The sequence below is a fragment of the Lonchura striata genome, chromosome 12 (genome assembly GCF_050655825.1).
Source record: "Lonchura striata isolate lonStrDom1 chromosome 12, ASM5065582v1, whole genome shotgun sequence".
Lineage (NCBI taxonomy): Eukaryota > Metazoa > Chordata > Aves > Passeriformes > Estrildidae > Lonchura > Lonchura striata.
Genome location: NC_140714.1, coordinates 16,404,952 through 16,417,581, shown reverse-complemented (window position 1 = coordinate 16,417,581; position 12,630 = coordinate 16,404,952). Strand labels below are relative to the sequence as shown.

Here is a 12,630-nt window from a genome sequence, read left to right as displayed (position 1 = left end):
TCCCTGGTTGTGTCACTGAAATCTTGCTTTGCGGATCCGGATTTCTATTGCTTTAACTTTTTGAGGCAGATTTATCTCAACCCCTGTCAGATCAATGGGTTTTGTCACAGAAATCTATGTGACTTTGTTCCCTGTGGAGATCTGGCTAGTCAAGTTTGTGGAGGCTGATTTGGGAAGCTGAACCTGAGGCCTTGTTTGACTATGTCAGGGGTGGGTGTAGGGAGAACAATAAGAACTGAAAAGAGCAGAGGCCTAATGACCAGAAAAACTTAAATGAAAACTGCAGCAGCAACCTACATCCAAAGCCCAAGACAATACAAGCCCCAAGAAAACATATTCAGTCTCACATTCATGCACACATGGGTTCTCTATCTGCTGGCATCATCAGGAGCTGCTGCTCTGCCCATGGGCTGCAGCCCTTGGGCAGTGGCTGGGATCTGACAGGTCTGCAGGTCTGAGGCAGATCAACCTTTCAAGCCACTCCTCTCTGGTTGCTCAAAACCCCCTGGAGCTGTGGAGGCAGAAGTCCATAGGAGGCACTTCTCCTTTAATGCCTTTGCAGTATATTAGGAAACACTGTGCTATCAGAGATGATCCTTCTTCAGGGATACAAGCCCAATTTTCTTTTTGCCTGTAGCCATCAGACTGCATGATTGTCTGACACTGCAACAACACATTCTTCCAGATAAAGAAGCTTTACTGAACTGCTACGTGTCCATCTTGTCACCTTAGCTGATTCAAAAATTTCCAGGAGCAGCTTCAGTAAATGGAAGTTTCCTGATGAAAAGTACACTGCTCAAATAATCTTTTTGTTGGACTGAGGAATAACATTATTTCCTTTGCTTATTACTACTTGAAATTTTTTAATAATGATTATCACAGTTGAATTCGACCATGATCAAAGTCTGAGTGAACTTTTGGAACAAAATGGTAGTGATAATAACAATAGCAATAACAGTAATAGGAAAGAAGGTAACATACATTAAAGGAAGAGCCTGGTGTTGACTGATAAAGACTCAGACTTGTCTGGAACAGCCAACTCAAACTGAAAGCTCAACACAGCAGGGGTGGATTCCCTGTTGGTGAAACTGCCTCAATTTTGTATTTGAAGCAGAACATTTCAAAAATAAAGGGTACCCCAGGAAAGAGGAGATTTGGAAAAAGTAGCCATTAGCATCTCAGTATTAATGAGAAACAGTGCAAATTTTTGGCCATGGGTCACCTCATTGTTCTCTTTGCAATATTCCAGTCATAGGCTTTCTTTAGAGCAGATGCTCATTTTTGTGCCTACTTTGTGGTATTTCCTTTCTTTCTTTTTAATGGAACTCTCCTTTTGTTGTATGCTTTTCTATTTCAACTTTACCTCTGGAAAGTCTCCATTCCCATTTTTTACGTTCTAATCCTTCTTCATCCATCCTTCTTTCCCTGCCTCATGTGAACATTCATGCTTCTGTTTTACTTCTTCCTCTGGGTGATTATCTATTCTCTTTTAACTGGTGCCCCTCCTTAGCTTTTTCCCTTTGCCATCCTTTCATGTCCTTCTGTCCCCTCTGCTGCTAAGGAAGCTCTAGTCCTTAGGTATTGATGGCATGTGTAGTTCCTGCCTGTGTTTCTGTGCTAGATAGCTCTGTGTGCCTGTGTCAATCCAGTGTAAGCCTGGCTAAATACAGGAAATCAGGAAGCAAAGCTGAGTGAAAGGTTGCTTACTTGTGCCTGTGATTTGTGGTTGTTTAATAATGGCCTCCTGATTAACACAGACCTCAATTCCAGAAATGCCACAGTGATAAATACTCAATATTTACCTTAATAGAGATACACAATTCCCTTAACATTTAAAGCCAGTGCTAGCAGTACAACTATTATCCTGGAAGTTGTTCACGCCACTGCCTGCGTGCGTATCGCCTGGTGAAACACAACTTTAATTCTGCAGGGGTCCCCAAGGACTAACAAGGTGTTAAATGATCACTATTACATGAAGCTGTCACCATGCCTGCAGTTCTGTCAAACCACAAGAGTGATGTTGTAGCTCTCCTGTTTCACTTCAGAACAATGCAAAAAAGTATGGCTTCAATAACACTGCTGAAACTGTCCCCTCAGAAATCATCTCATCTGCTATAGCAACTGCTTTTCACAGAGGTCCTCCTATTTTATCTGGTTATAGGTAGTTAACAAAAAATAATTACAAGGCTTGACTATACAAAAAGTGATGAGATACCTGTAGGCATCTGATTGCTTTAGTTCATCTCTTTTGGTGCATCCTAATGTACAGCAGGGTCACTTCAATAAGGAACTTTAAAGTACTTGCTATTTTTGCTTTTAGACTCCTTCCAGAAGCACAGAAGATTACTTTAGTCAGATCACCTCTCAGTGGTCTCCTTCTGCAAGAAATATGTCCCAAACAAGTAGAAAAGGAGGACAATAGCAGATCAGTCATTAGTAAGACAACAACAAAGGCTGCCTGTTCTGTCCTGAGCTAATTTCTGTCCTGCCTTCACCATAGCTATAAACCAGGCTGTTTAGCTCAGTCTGCCAGCCTGGTTTGATAAACCAAGCTGAGAGCTGCTGTTACACACTCTGCTGGGGTTATAACTATCTTTTAGCAAAGATCCAGGATCCTGCTAAATCCAGGTCCAGGTCTAGGAATGAGGAGGTGCAGAAGTGCATTCACAAAGATGAATATGTGCCTGGATTGCTGCATTAACTAAGAGTGCCTGTGAGAGCACACCTCAGGTGCTGTCACATGTCAGAGCTGAGAAGGCAACATTTGAAAATTGGTTTGGTAGGGACTTTAGCTCAAAGTGTGGGAGGCCAGATTTGGGAAAAAAAAAAAAAAAAAGAAACCAAAAAATCCAAACTAGACTAAGTTACACCAGCATTGCTGTGGGAGGAAGACTTGCACAATGACTTGACTGCAGCCATGGCTGTTTTTCCTCACATTCGTGGGCTCTAATTCTACATAAAATAAGAAAAGGGGGAGTGAGAGACAACACTGCATCATCTTGACATTCCTTTCTAAGTATATAAAAGATGAGCTGTAAGTTCCTCAGTGTCTTACTACACTATATGAGCCAGCAACAGCAAATTGCCTTCTCTAGAACCATGCAGGACAATATCAGACTGGGGAAAGCCAGCCTAATTCTGCCAATGGCAACGTCCAGCCATATTTTCCAATAGTTGGCTAATTAGTAGAAATACAGATTTCCAAGACAGCAAAGCCTCAAGGCTGCCTGTGAGACAAATCTCAGAGGACTATGATACAAAGTCTTTGCATGTGTTGCCCCTGATCTTAAGCTGACAGAAATCAGTGTTAGACTGAAGGCCTGATGGACATTTATTACCTGAAGCTAGGTGATGTTCTCTGCCTTTCTTTTACTGGATAGCCACCTGCACCCCTAAAGAAGCAGGTTGTTAGCTCCTACTTACAAATTTGTGGACATTCAGCCTGAAGCTGTAAACTGACCATGAGGGCTCAGGTATCTTAGCTGCCTCCATAGAGATCCACTGGTTCAGGACTGAGGCAAACTGGCAATGTGTGGGGAGAAGGAACTTAGAGTTTTGTTGTAACTGTGCAAATTAAAGAGAAGGCTCATTTCTATGTCTATCAAAGAAATTTATTTGTTAATTTCTATACTTGCCACACACTAAAATTCTATAAAATGTAGAGTTCTGGAACATTCTCATTAAATACCCAGGGGCACTGGTTAGTAAAAGGTCACTGGAGGAGCAGAAGCATCAGGGTACAGCCTAAACAACAACTTCAGCCAAAATTGGAATTCAGGTGGAGTTACTGGTTGGGCTACCCCAAGATTAGCTTTTCAAGGGTTGTAACTTGGGACAATATTCTATAGCAGTAACTCCAACTTAAGCACTTGTGTAGGACCCAATCTAATGGTTTCTTTCCAACCATTAAGGTTGGAAAAGACTTCTGAGATTTTCCCCTTGAAATGAGTGATAGAAGTCACTAAATGGTTATACTCAAAGTAGACCCCAAAACCACAAAGTTAGTATTTGAAGAGAGCTGCAAGATAGGAAGTTTCCAGTGATACGAGGAAGGTTAAGTTCTCTCCAGTTTGGAACAAAACAAGTAATTGTAATTAGTATCATGATAACTACTTGTATGAATACCCAAAAAATGGTCTGGTTATTTGTCCAGAATCTCTTAGATCTGGAAGTTGGGTCAGAATGTCTGGTCAAATCATGGACATTCTGGTTACAATTAAAATGTAAGGATTGTTTTGGAAAATCATGAGGGCTCCTGTAAGATGTTTTGGTAACAGCCTGCTGTCAGTTCTGAGCAGCAGGGAAATGTGATGTGTGAAAGACAGACTCTGACAAAACCTGAGCTCACATCAGGTGCTGCTGTAGACTCCAAATCTGTTGCTTTGAACTGCACTCTATGGGAAACCAGCAGCTTATACTGTCTACAGAGAATTGTGGTTTCTGAAACTATTGAGTGGTCTTGTAAGGCAGTCTCATACAAAGCCTCGATTACAACACATAATCAGAGTAAGAGCTTCTTCAGAGAAAAAAGGGGTGAGTTCCTTGAAAAGTACTTGGAAAAGATAATTTCAAACTGTCTTTGCAGGAAAATATCAAAAAGAAATAGTAGGTATTTATACCTGTTAATAAGTGATACAGTAATGGAAACAATGATGCATGTTCCTACTTCTGAAGGAAACTGGCCCCAGTCTAAAGTCTTCTGAAACAGCCAGGATGATCCTCAGAGAAAGTGTAAATTAAACAGCAGAATCATTACAGGGCACAGCAAATTATGCAGTCCAACTAAGAAGGACTACTATTGCTTTTTAGATTGGAAGACTCATTTAAATTCAATTAATCAGACCACCGTCATATACAATTAGAACTGTATCTCTCAGTGATTCTTCTTCTTTGAGAACCACATGACCTTCAGGAAAATAGAGCTTAGCAAATTACTGTTTCTAAATTTTACATATTGAAAATTGGTAGGTCACCTGCAGACATGACTTTTGGATGTGTTGAAACCGTGACACAGGCAGGCCAAAGGAAATATCCTTCCCCTTCTCCCTGCAGTGTTAAGCACAGATTTGCAGTTGTTTGGGAACAGCATGGGAATAGCTCTTGGGTTTGGTAAAACATCCCTCCCCCACTGTAAAAGCAGATTTTTCACATCAGCTTCCCTGAAGGTTAAACATAATGGGTCAGGGCCAGCTGCTCATACAGCCTCCTTTTAGTCTCTTCTAACATTTGTGAGATCACCTGTAAGCTGGCATAAAAAAATCAGGGAAAGCAGCAGTGTTGGAAGCAGCTCAAGCTGAAAGTCAGACTAAATGAACTCCACTGCAGTCACAGTCTCAGGTGGGAACTCTGGTAAAATGACAGTGTAGAATGATAGCTTAAGAGGAACCTGTGGGTGGGTAGGCATTAAACCTCAGACACACAGACTCATCACCTAAGTCACACAAGAAGAGGTTGGTGAAACAGCACAAAATTATGTAATTGTATTAGGAACAAGAACAAGTTATCTAATTCATGTGTTGTGCTGCCAGAAATCCAAAACAGAGCTCACAACACTGGAATTTTGAATATCTTAAGACACAGAGCAAAGTGTCAGATAAACTCTCATCTTTATTCAGGATCAAAAGGGACTGGTATTTTTTGTGGCCATCACAGATTCAGTCTAAATGAAGAATGGAAAATTTGATGCTGCCTATCTCCTAAAACCTTCTGTACCATAGACACCAGAGCAACAATATTTGGTGCTGAAAGTCTTCCAGTCAGCCTCAGAGCTAGATGAAGCAAAATCAACACCACAACTAAAGCAAAGTGAAGAGGAGCTTGCAGTGAGCCGTCTTCATCTCACTAGTTTTATCTTACAGTCAAGAAATTACCAATGTGTTTGAATTCTCTACACCTTAGTAATGCTCAGTAGAGAAAAAATATTAAGAATACATAGTGCCATTGCTTACTGAAATAGCTAATGGTCCCTTCACAAGGTATCTCTTGCCCTAGACTTCATTTGTTTTAGCGTCTAAACAGTGCAAAGAAAAACACTGATTAATTCTTGAGCCCTTGCAAACAGCCACCTTCCTATTGTGAACTTTCTTTGTACGAGACAATGAATACAAAACTGTCAGAGCTGTCTCCACAGGGAATAGGCTTGGTGAGAGTGTGATAAAACTCTTGAAGCGTCTCTGGCCCTTCCTCTCACACAGTGCCCAGAGCAGCTGTTCCTGTAACAGTTCCTGAGCATCCAGAGGGGTGGATTTTGCCTAAGCCACAGTGTGAATGGCAGCCTTTGCCATCTGTGATCCATGGGAAGGTTGCATCCTCCGCTGCCCTGGGCCACGCCTATATCCTCTCTGCTGATTAGAATCAAGGAGAGACCTGCCTTGGAAGAGGCTTGCTTGGCATGCAGTGCAGCAAGGGATTTGCAGTTGAATTCACAGCTCTATGGCTGCTTTTAAATACCTTGCAGGAGGGAGGGCAGGCATTGCCATGGGGCTGGCAGAATCCCCCAGCACCAGGCTCTGAATGCACTTGGACTGAGGAGTATTTTTCTTTCACACTGATGTACTAACCCAGATCCCAAGAAAAGCTGTAATACTGGGATATGCTCCTGTGGCCAATTTGTTTATGTTGTTCAGTTTTTCTTATGACCTCTCAGTAAACCTGTTTTGAACACTTTTGTGTGTCCCACTACCCTCTGTCCAGTAGCAGAACTTCTCTGCATCAACTGTACAGACATCTTTCTCAGTTCAGTGAGGAGTTCTCTGGTAGCCAGGAATCCCCTAGTCTTGCAGACCTTGGTCTAATATGAAGAACACATTTTTTGGTAGCTCCCTCGATATGTACCTCAGTGCACAACTGAGCATACAGAAGTCCAACTTCCAAGATGACAGACAGACTCTGGGCAGTGGGTGGTGAGCTGCACACAGATACACAGAAAGATCACTGCTCCCCAGAGAGCCAGTGTGAAAAACATCTGCCAAAGGAAACCCTCCTAACTTCCTGCCAGGGCATGAAAAGGAATGACACCATGACCGACAGAGTGACAAGTGTGTAGTGACAAGTGTGGAAGGACAAGTGTGGAATGCCTCACAGCAGGGACTGATTTGTTGGTAAGGCTGTGAAAGCCCCTAATCCCCATAAGGAAGAGGAAGAACAAACAACCTCCACCAAAGCTGTGACCTCCATGGTGTCCAATACCCTTTCCATATATTCATCAATCACAAAGCCATATCCCAGACAGGCAGGCCAGTAACTCTGGGGTAACATACACATAGACATAATTTGCACTCCCTAGGGGATATCTGTTCTACAGCTGTGGCCCCTATTCAGTGCTAAGCAAATTCACCTAATCATGAGATTGCCCCCTTTCTCCTCTAGAAAGATACAAAGAACTGTCTACTTACCAGCAGCAAGGGCCCAGAACCTTTCTGACAGGTTTATGTGGAACCTGTCCTTGAGACGCCAGTGGAACTGATTACCATCTTTCACATTCTACATAACAATTTCCAACTGGAAATTTCTCATTCTCTGTCTCTGTTTCTTTTTGTAGGATGGCTGTTGGTGCTGTAGCTCAATGCCAACACTGAGTTCATGCCACCTTTTTCAGTCAATATATGCCTGAGAAGACAGAATAAATAATTATTAAATGTACTTTAGATTTGCTGTCATATTGTAACTAAGCACTAGAAATCAAATAAGTATATCATAAGATAAGAAGTTAAAATGTCTACGGAAAAAAAAAATATTCTGGCAGAATGGCTTATTCTGCAGTATTAATGAGTAACAGATTGTTCCATCAATAGTATATGAGAAGCAGCATGCAAGAAGGCAAAACTCCTACAAGTTCCCTGAGACTTGTATCCTTGTAAAAAGCCCAGTTCTGGAGAATACTCAAGAGCATGATTAAGGTTAAGCACATGTTTAAAACCCATTGATTCAGTGAGACAGAGATACAAGATTAAAAGTTTTTTTTTTTTTTTTAATCAAGGCACTTTTCTAAACTGAAGAATATTCTGTGCAAAAAGCTCAAAGTCAGAAGCAGAGCACTTGGCAGGATGGCAGCACAGCTCTATGCTGATGTATATATGCAGCCATCCTGCTGTCCCAGCTGTTAGGGAGTCATAGCTCTGTATTTCTTTGACAGCCTAAGAACCTTCCCTAAGATGCACCTCCTAAGTCTTTATCTGTGCCACCCATTATCTTTTTCCCTAATATAATCCTTAGTTTAAGGATCCAACTTTGCCTGGAACCAAGTGTATGTCCTGACTCTCTGCCTGCATGGTGAAATCTCACAGAATGTCCCAGCACAGTCACCTTGTGCTCCCTGCAGCATATGCACAGTTGCAGATGATCTGTAGCAGTTCCAGGATCCAAACAGGACCAGGACCACACTTTATACATGGAATGAAAAACTAGATTGTTTCTCAAGGAACTTGCTGATTTAATGAATGCTGAGAGAAGGAGAACAGAGGAATAAACATGAGAAATCTCAAGGTCTTGGAGGACAGAAAGAGAGTCTGAGAAAGGGAGATAGTAAAAACAGATGGATAATATTTTGTCTGGTGAATACATGCACCTAAACCCCAGCAGAAAGAATACAAAGATATGGATTTGTGCATGCAGCCCTGCCCACCAGAAAGGCCCATACCATATTAATTATGTCTGCCATGTCATTAGCTAGATGCTGCAGAGCAAATAATGAAATTGTTTCACAAAAGCAGTGAAGACAACTGGCCAGTTCTTGCTGTGATTTATTCAGATGGGCTCTGTGTGTCTCATCTATTATTATTCAGTTCTAGCTTATTCCTTTATTTCTCATGTCTGATCAGGTGAAGCAATGTTCTCCTCCACACAGACGCTATAATCTGTTCCTATTCCTTAACAAGGAGGGTCACTGTGGGCAGTGTTTAGGAAAGCAGCAAAAATCAGTGTGATGGATGCTACTGAATAGCCTGTTCCTCCATGAATGCTTTGCTGCCTAAAGCTTAAGAAGCCACATGGGTTGTTTAAAGAGAGGAGAAAATGTCATTAATTGGCAAAGCCTTTGGAGCCTAGGGCTTTCATCCAGCTGTTACACTGAGGTGAAGTGAAGCCTCCAGGGTGTTTGTAGATATACAGAGCTCTTGTTTTTCCTTTGTAACAAAAAGTTAGGTAAATTTGCACAAACACAGGGGAAGGGAAGGTTATCTCCACCATACTCAGTGCAAAAATCCTTAGTTTTGCCTCCCTGGCAAGACCAATTGTCTTGATGTTTAATCTCTATGTGACCTTAAATCAACCCAGGGGTGCTAAATCCAAGCTAGCTCAATTCATAGGTGGGATTTCTGCAAAGACAATGGGTCTGCTGAAATGGGTTTTCTTCTATTCATACCATAGTCCCTCTTTAAATTCCTTGGGAAAGAAAGACTGAGTCTGCAGTCTAGAAAAAGAAGAAGACAGTGATTTCATTTTAACTGCAACTAGAAATGATTGCAATGACCTTGGATGAGTCAATGACTTCCTGCAGCCTGATAGAGAGGAAGGAGCCTTGCCTACATGAGGGACCATAAGGCTGGAACTAGGTATTCTGACCAAGTCCTTTGACATTCTGGAGGGAAAGGTTGCAGAACAAGGCCGGGTCATGGTCCTCCCTCATCTGCTCCTTCATGCAATTCACCCATCCCACGGGAGGAGGGGTGTAGTGACAAGGTCCACTGGAGCTGGAGCTGCTAGGCTGACAGGAGGACTCCCAGTTTGCCTGAATCCATAGCTACAGAGGTGTGTGACTCTTGGCTTGCATTTCTCCCCCTGAACACGGAGTACTTAGTATAAGTGCTAGTTGGAAGCTTTCACACATGCCAGGAAGCCGCCTTGGTTTGATGCCATGGAATAGACATGTTCATTCTCCCAGTGTTGGGACCTGCCCAAGGATGGCAGCAAACATTTATAAGCACAGGTGTTCCTGGCAGGTGTTTTGTTTCTGAGGAAGCTGCCTTCTGGCTGAGCTGCTGCCAGCCCATCTATCCACCTCCCCCCATTGCCACACAACCTTGCCTCCCCCAGGGACTTTCAGGCAGGCCTATTTCAAACAGCAGGCACAGGCAATGAACACATCAAGCAATTAAATGGCAGATCGATTCGACTTAGCTTCTCTTGGGAAAGCAGCCCTTGGGAGACAGAAGAATGAGGAAGCAGGAGACAAAGGCAAAAAGAAAAATTGAGAGGTACGGGAGAGAAGGAGAAGAGCAGAAGAGCCAAGATGGAAACACAGCAGGTAGAAAGGGTCTCACACAATGTGGTGTGAAAGCACAGCTGCAGGGGAGGAGGCATTCAGGGGAAAAGGGACATGGCTGGCATAGGCAGCATGAGAAACACAGCATCTGGGTCAAGACATAGGAAAGAGAGTATGTCTAAGGGAAGGTAAGAACAAGACAGAGAAAAATGAGACTGGAAGGGGTGGGGTGATGAATATAGCAACAGCAGGGAATGGCCTCAACTGCCTACCTGAATCTGCAAAAATGTACACTTTATGAATTTTTGTAATATCCTATGCACTTTATTTAAAGTGATGGAGAATCACTGGATATTTACAGAGGATTTCTCTCCCTGAAATATGCCATAAACTCAGGAGCTTCCTGATACCAATATGAAAAACAGACAGTAGCACTGACAAGCAGAAGGAAAGGAAATTAAACAGGCTGGTATCACTCCAGCCAGCTGAGTGGAACACTAGAGGAAAAAACAACATGAACTCCTAATTAGGTTTCAGTTTCTATCTTTAATAATCTGAGATACTGCTAGTACTAACCCACTTAGTAATGCTACTCGCAGGCCTTCAAGTGTCAGGAGTAAAGTGCCAAAAATCTGAAAGTCTTTTCTTTTGAAAAGTCATATGGTTCTTGGTTTTCCTCTATTAAAAGAACAAAACAAAAAATAAACAAAACTAGAAACAAGCCAAAACACCCCAACCCAAACAAACAAACAAAAACCTGCCTGTGATTTACATGTTCAAAGATTAAAATCTTGGGGAGAGGAAGAACACTGTAATTAGGGGACCCAGAGAAGGTTTGAGAGTCCACAACACACAAGGACTTTTCACGGTATGACTTTCATCCTGTCAGACTCTTCTTCAAGAGAGGTGGCCTCTTGCAGGATGTCTCTGTTTGCTCTTCCTCCTCAGCTGGGAAGAGTGCAAAGCTCTCTGTCCCTGCTGCCAAACCCTGCTGCTGCTCTGCAGGACTCTGCCCCATCCTAGGGGTGCACTTCTCACTCCCTTTACAGCACAGCAGGAACCAGCCACAGGAGGGGCATCTAAATGTCAGGCCTTGAAGCTGCTGTGCCAAAGGACAAATGAAAATATCTCACTGTGACTCCAGGAAATGTGTGTCTTTCCAGTTTTTCTGCTAAGGCTCTCTAGTACCATTCTATGCCCTTATAAATTTTCTTCTTGCATGGCTTCTCTCCAAGCCCATTGTGGCTATTTACATACACCCACCATATATACAAGAGTGCTGCATAGAAGCAAAAGACAAAACCAATCCAAAACACGCAATGAGTCAGTGCCAGAAATGGTGATAAATCCAGACTCCTTGCTCTCTTTTACCTTCTTATTAGGTAGGCAATGCTGCCTTTGTTCTGCCCTTTTCAACTGTCCTGTGACAGATTTTGAAAAGTAAATCTGGGTAGATTTAATATTTTGGTTTCTGCTTAAACAGAGGAGCCAAGAACATTAAATCTAACATTAGGGATGACCAGGCAATAAGTAACCTGTTGGGAAATCCTAGCTAGAGTGCACTGCTTCACACCTCAAGGTCAATACATTAGAAATGCCTTTTTTCTACCACCTTTGGCTTCCCTCTTTGCAGGAAAAAAAAATGAAGTTTCTGAGTCTGAGAATATCTAGCACCAGTTTCTCATACAAGGCAGATGTGACCATGGTGTTTGTTTACTTTTCTTCTTCTACTTTTCTTCTTCTTTCTTCTGTTTTTCAAACCTCGTTTTCTCTCTCTCTTCCAGTCCATCTCCACAGCTGGCACTGTCCTTTCAGTGGTGACAAATTCTTTTAGTCCCATACAGTCCTGATAGTTGTTGTTCCTCAGGCCATGATGTCCATAGCAGAGCACAAAATCCTGTTTCTTTCAGGGCCCACAGGTAGCTGCCACGGTGAGGGTGAGGATGAATTTACCAGCCAGCTGCCACTTTACTCTCTCTAACCTGGAGCCAGTGATTGGCATTGCCAAAGCACTGAATAGAATTAGATTGCTTGCACTAAAACTCGAAGGGAGGTAATTACACAAATAGAAAGGTTGAAAGGGAAGAAAGCAAAAAAATTCAAACTAAGTTAACAAGAACCAGGATGGTGGGAAATGATGGGACAAGAGGTCTGCTGACTTGCTCTATCCTGCAAGCATATATACATACAAACAAGATGTGAACATGTACACACACTCCTGCCTGCTAAATATGGGCATCTGGATGTCCATAATCTCAATTCCACATTCCTCCTAAATGCAGGTTCTTTGGCTACCAGATCCCACAAACAAATTAAGCCATTATGTGGATCACACAGACCTGAATAACTGTCTGAAATCTGCTTCTTCCCAAGGTCTGACTGTGTAAACAATTCAACGTTTCAGCCTCTGCTTGTCTGTTCTTCTAAAT

General features: G+C 42.4%; 1 protein-coding gene across 1 annotated transcript in view; it reads right to left on the bottom strand.

Annotated features, from left to right (window-relative positions):
* LOC146766271 (uncharacterized) overlaps nt 1-12,630 on the bottom strand; it is a 127,959-nt gene that overhangs the window by 55,287 nt on the left and 60,042 nt on the right. Inside the window, exon 2 of the mRNA XM_085590690.1 lies at nt 7,395-7,608. The gene's annotated coding sequence lies outside the window, so the exon portion shown is untranslated. The remainder of the gene's footprint in view (nt 1-7,394; nt 7,609-12,630) is intronic.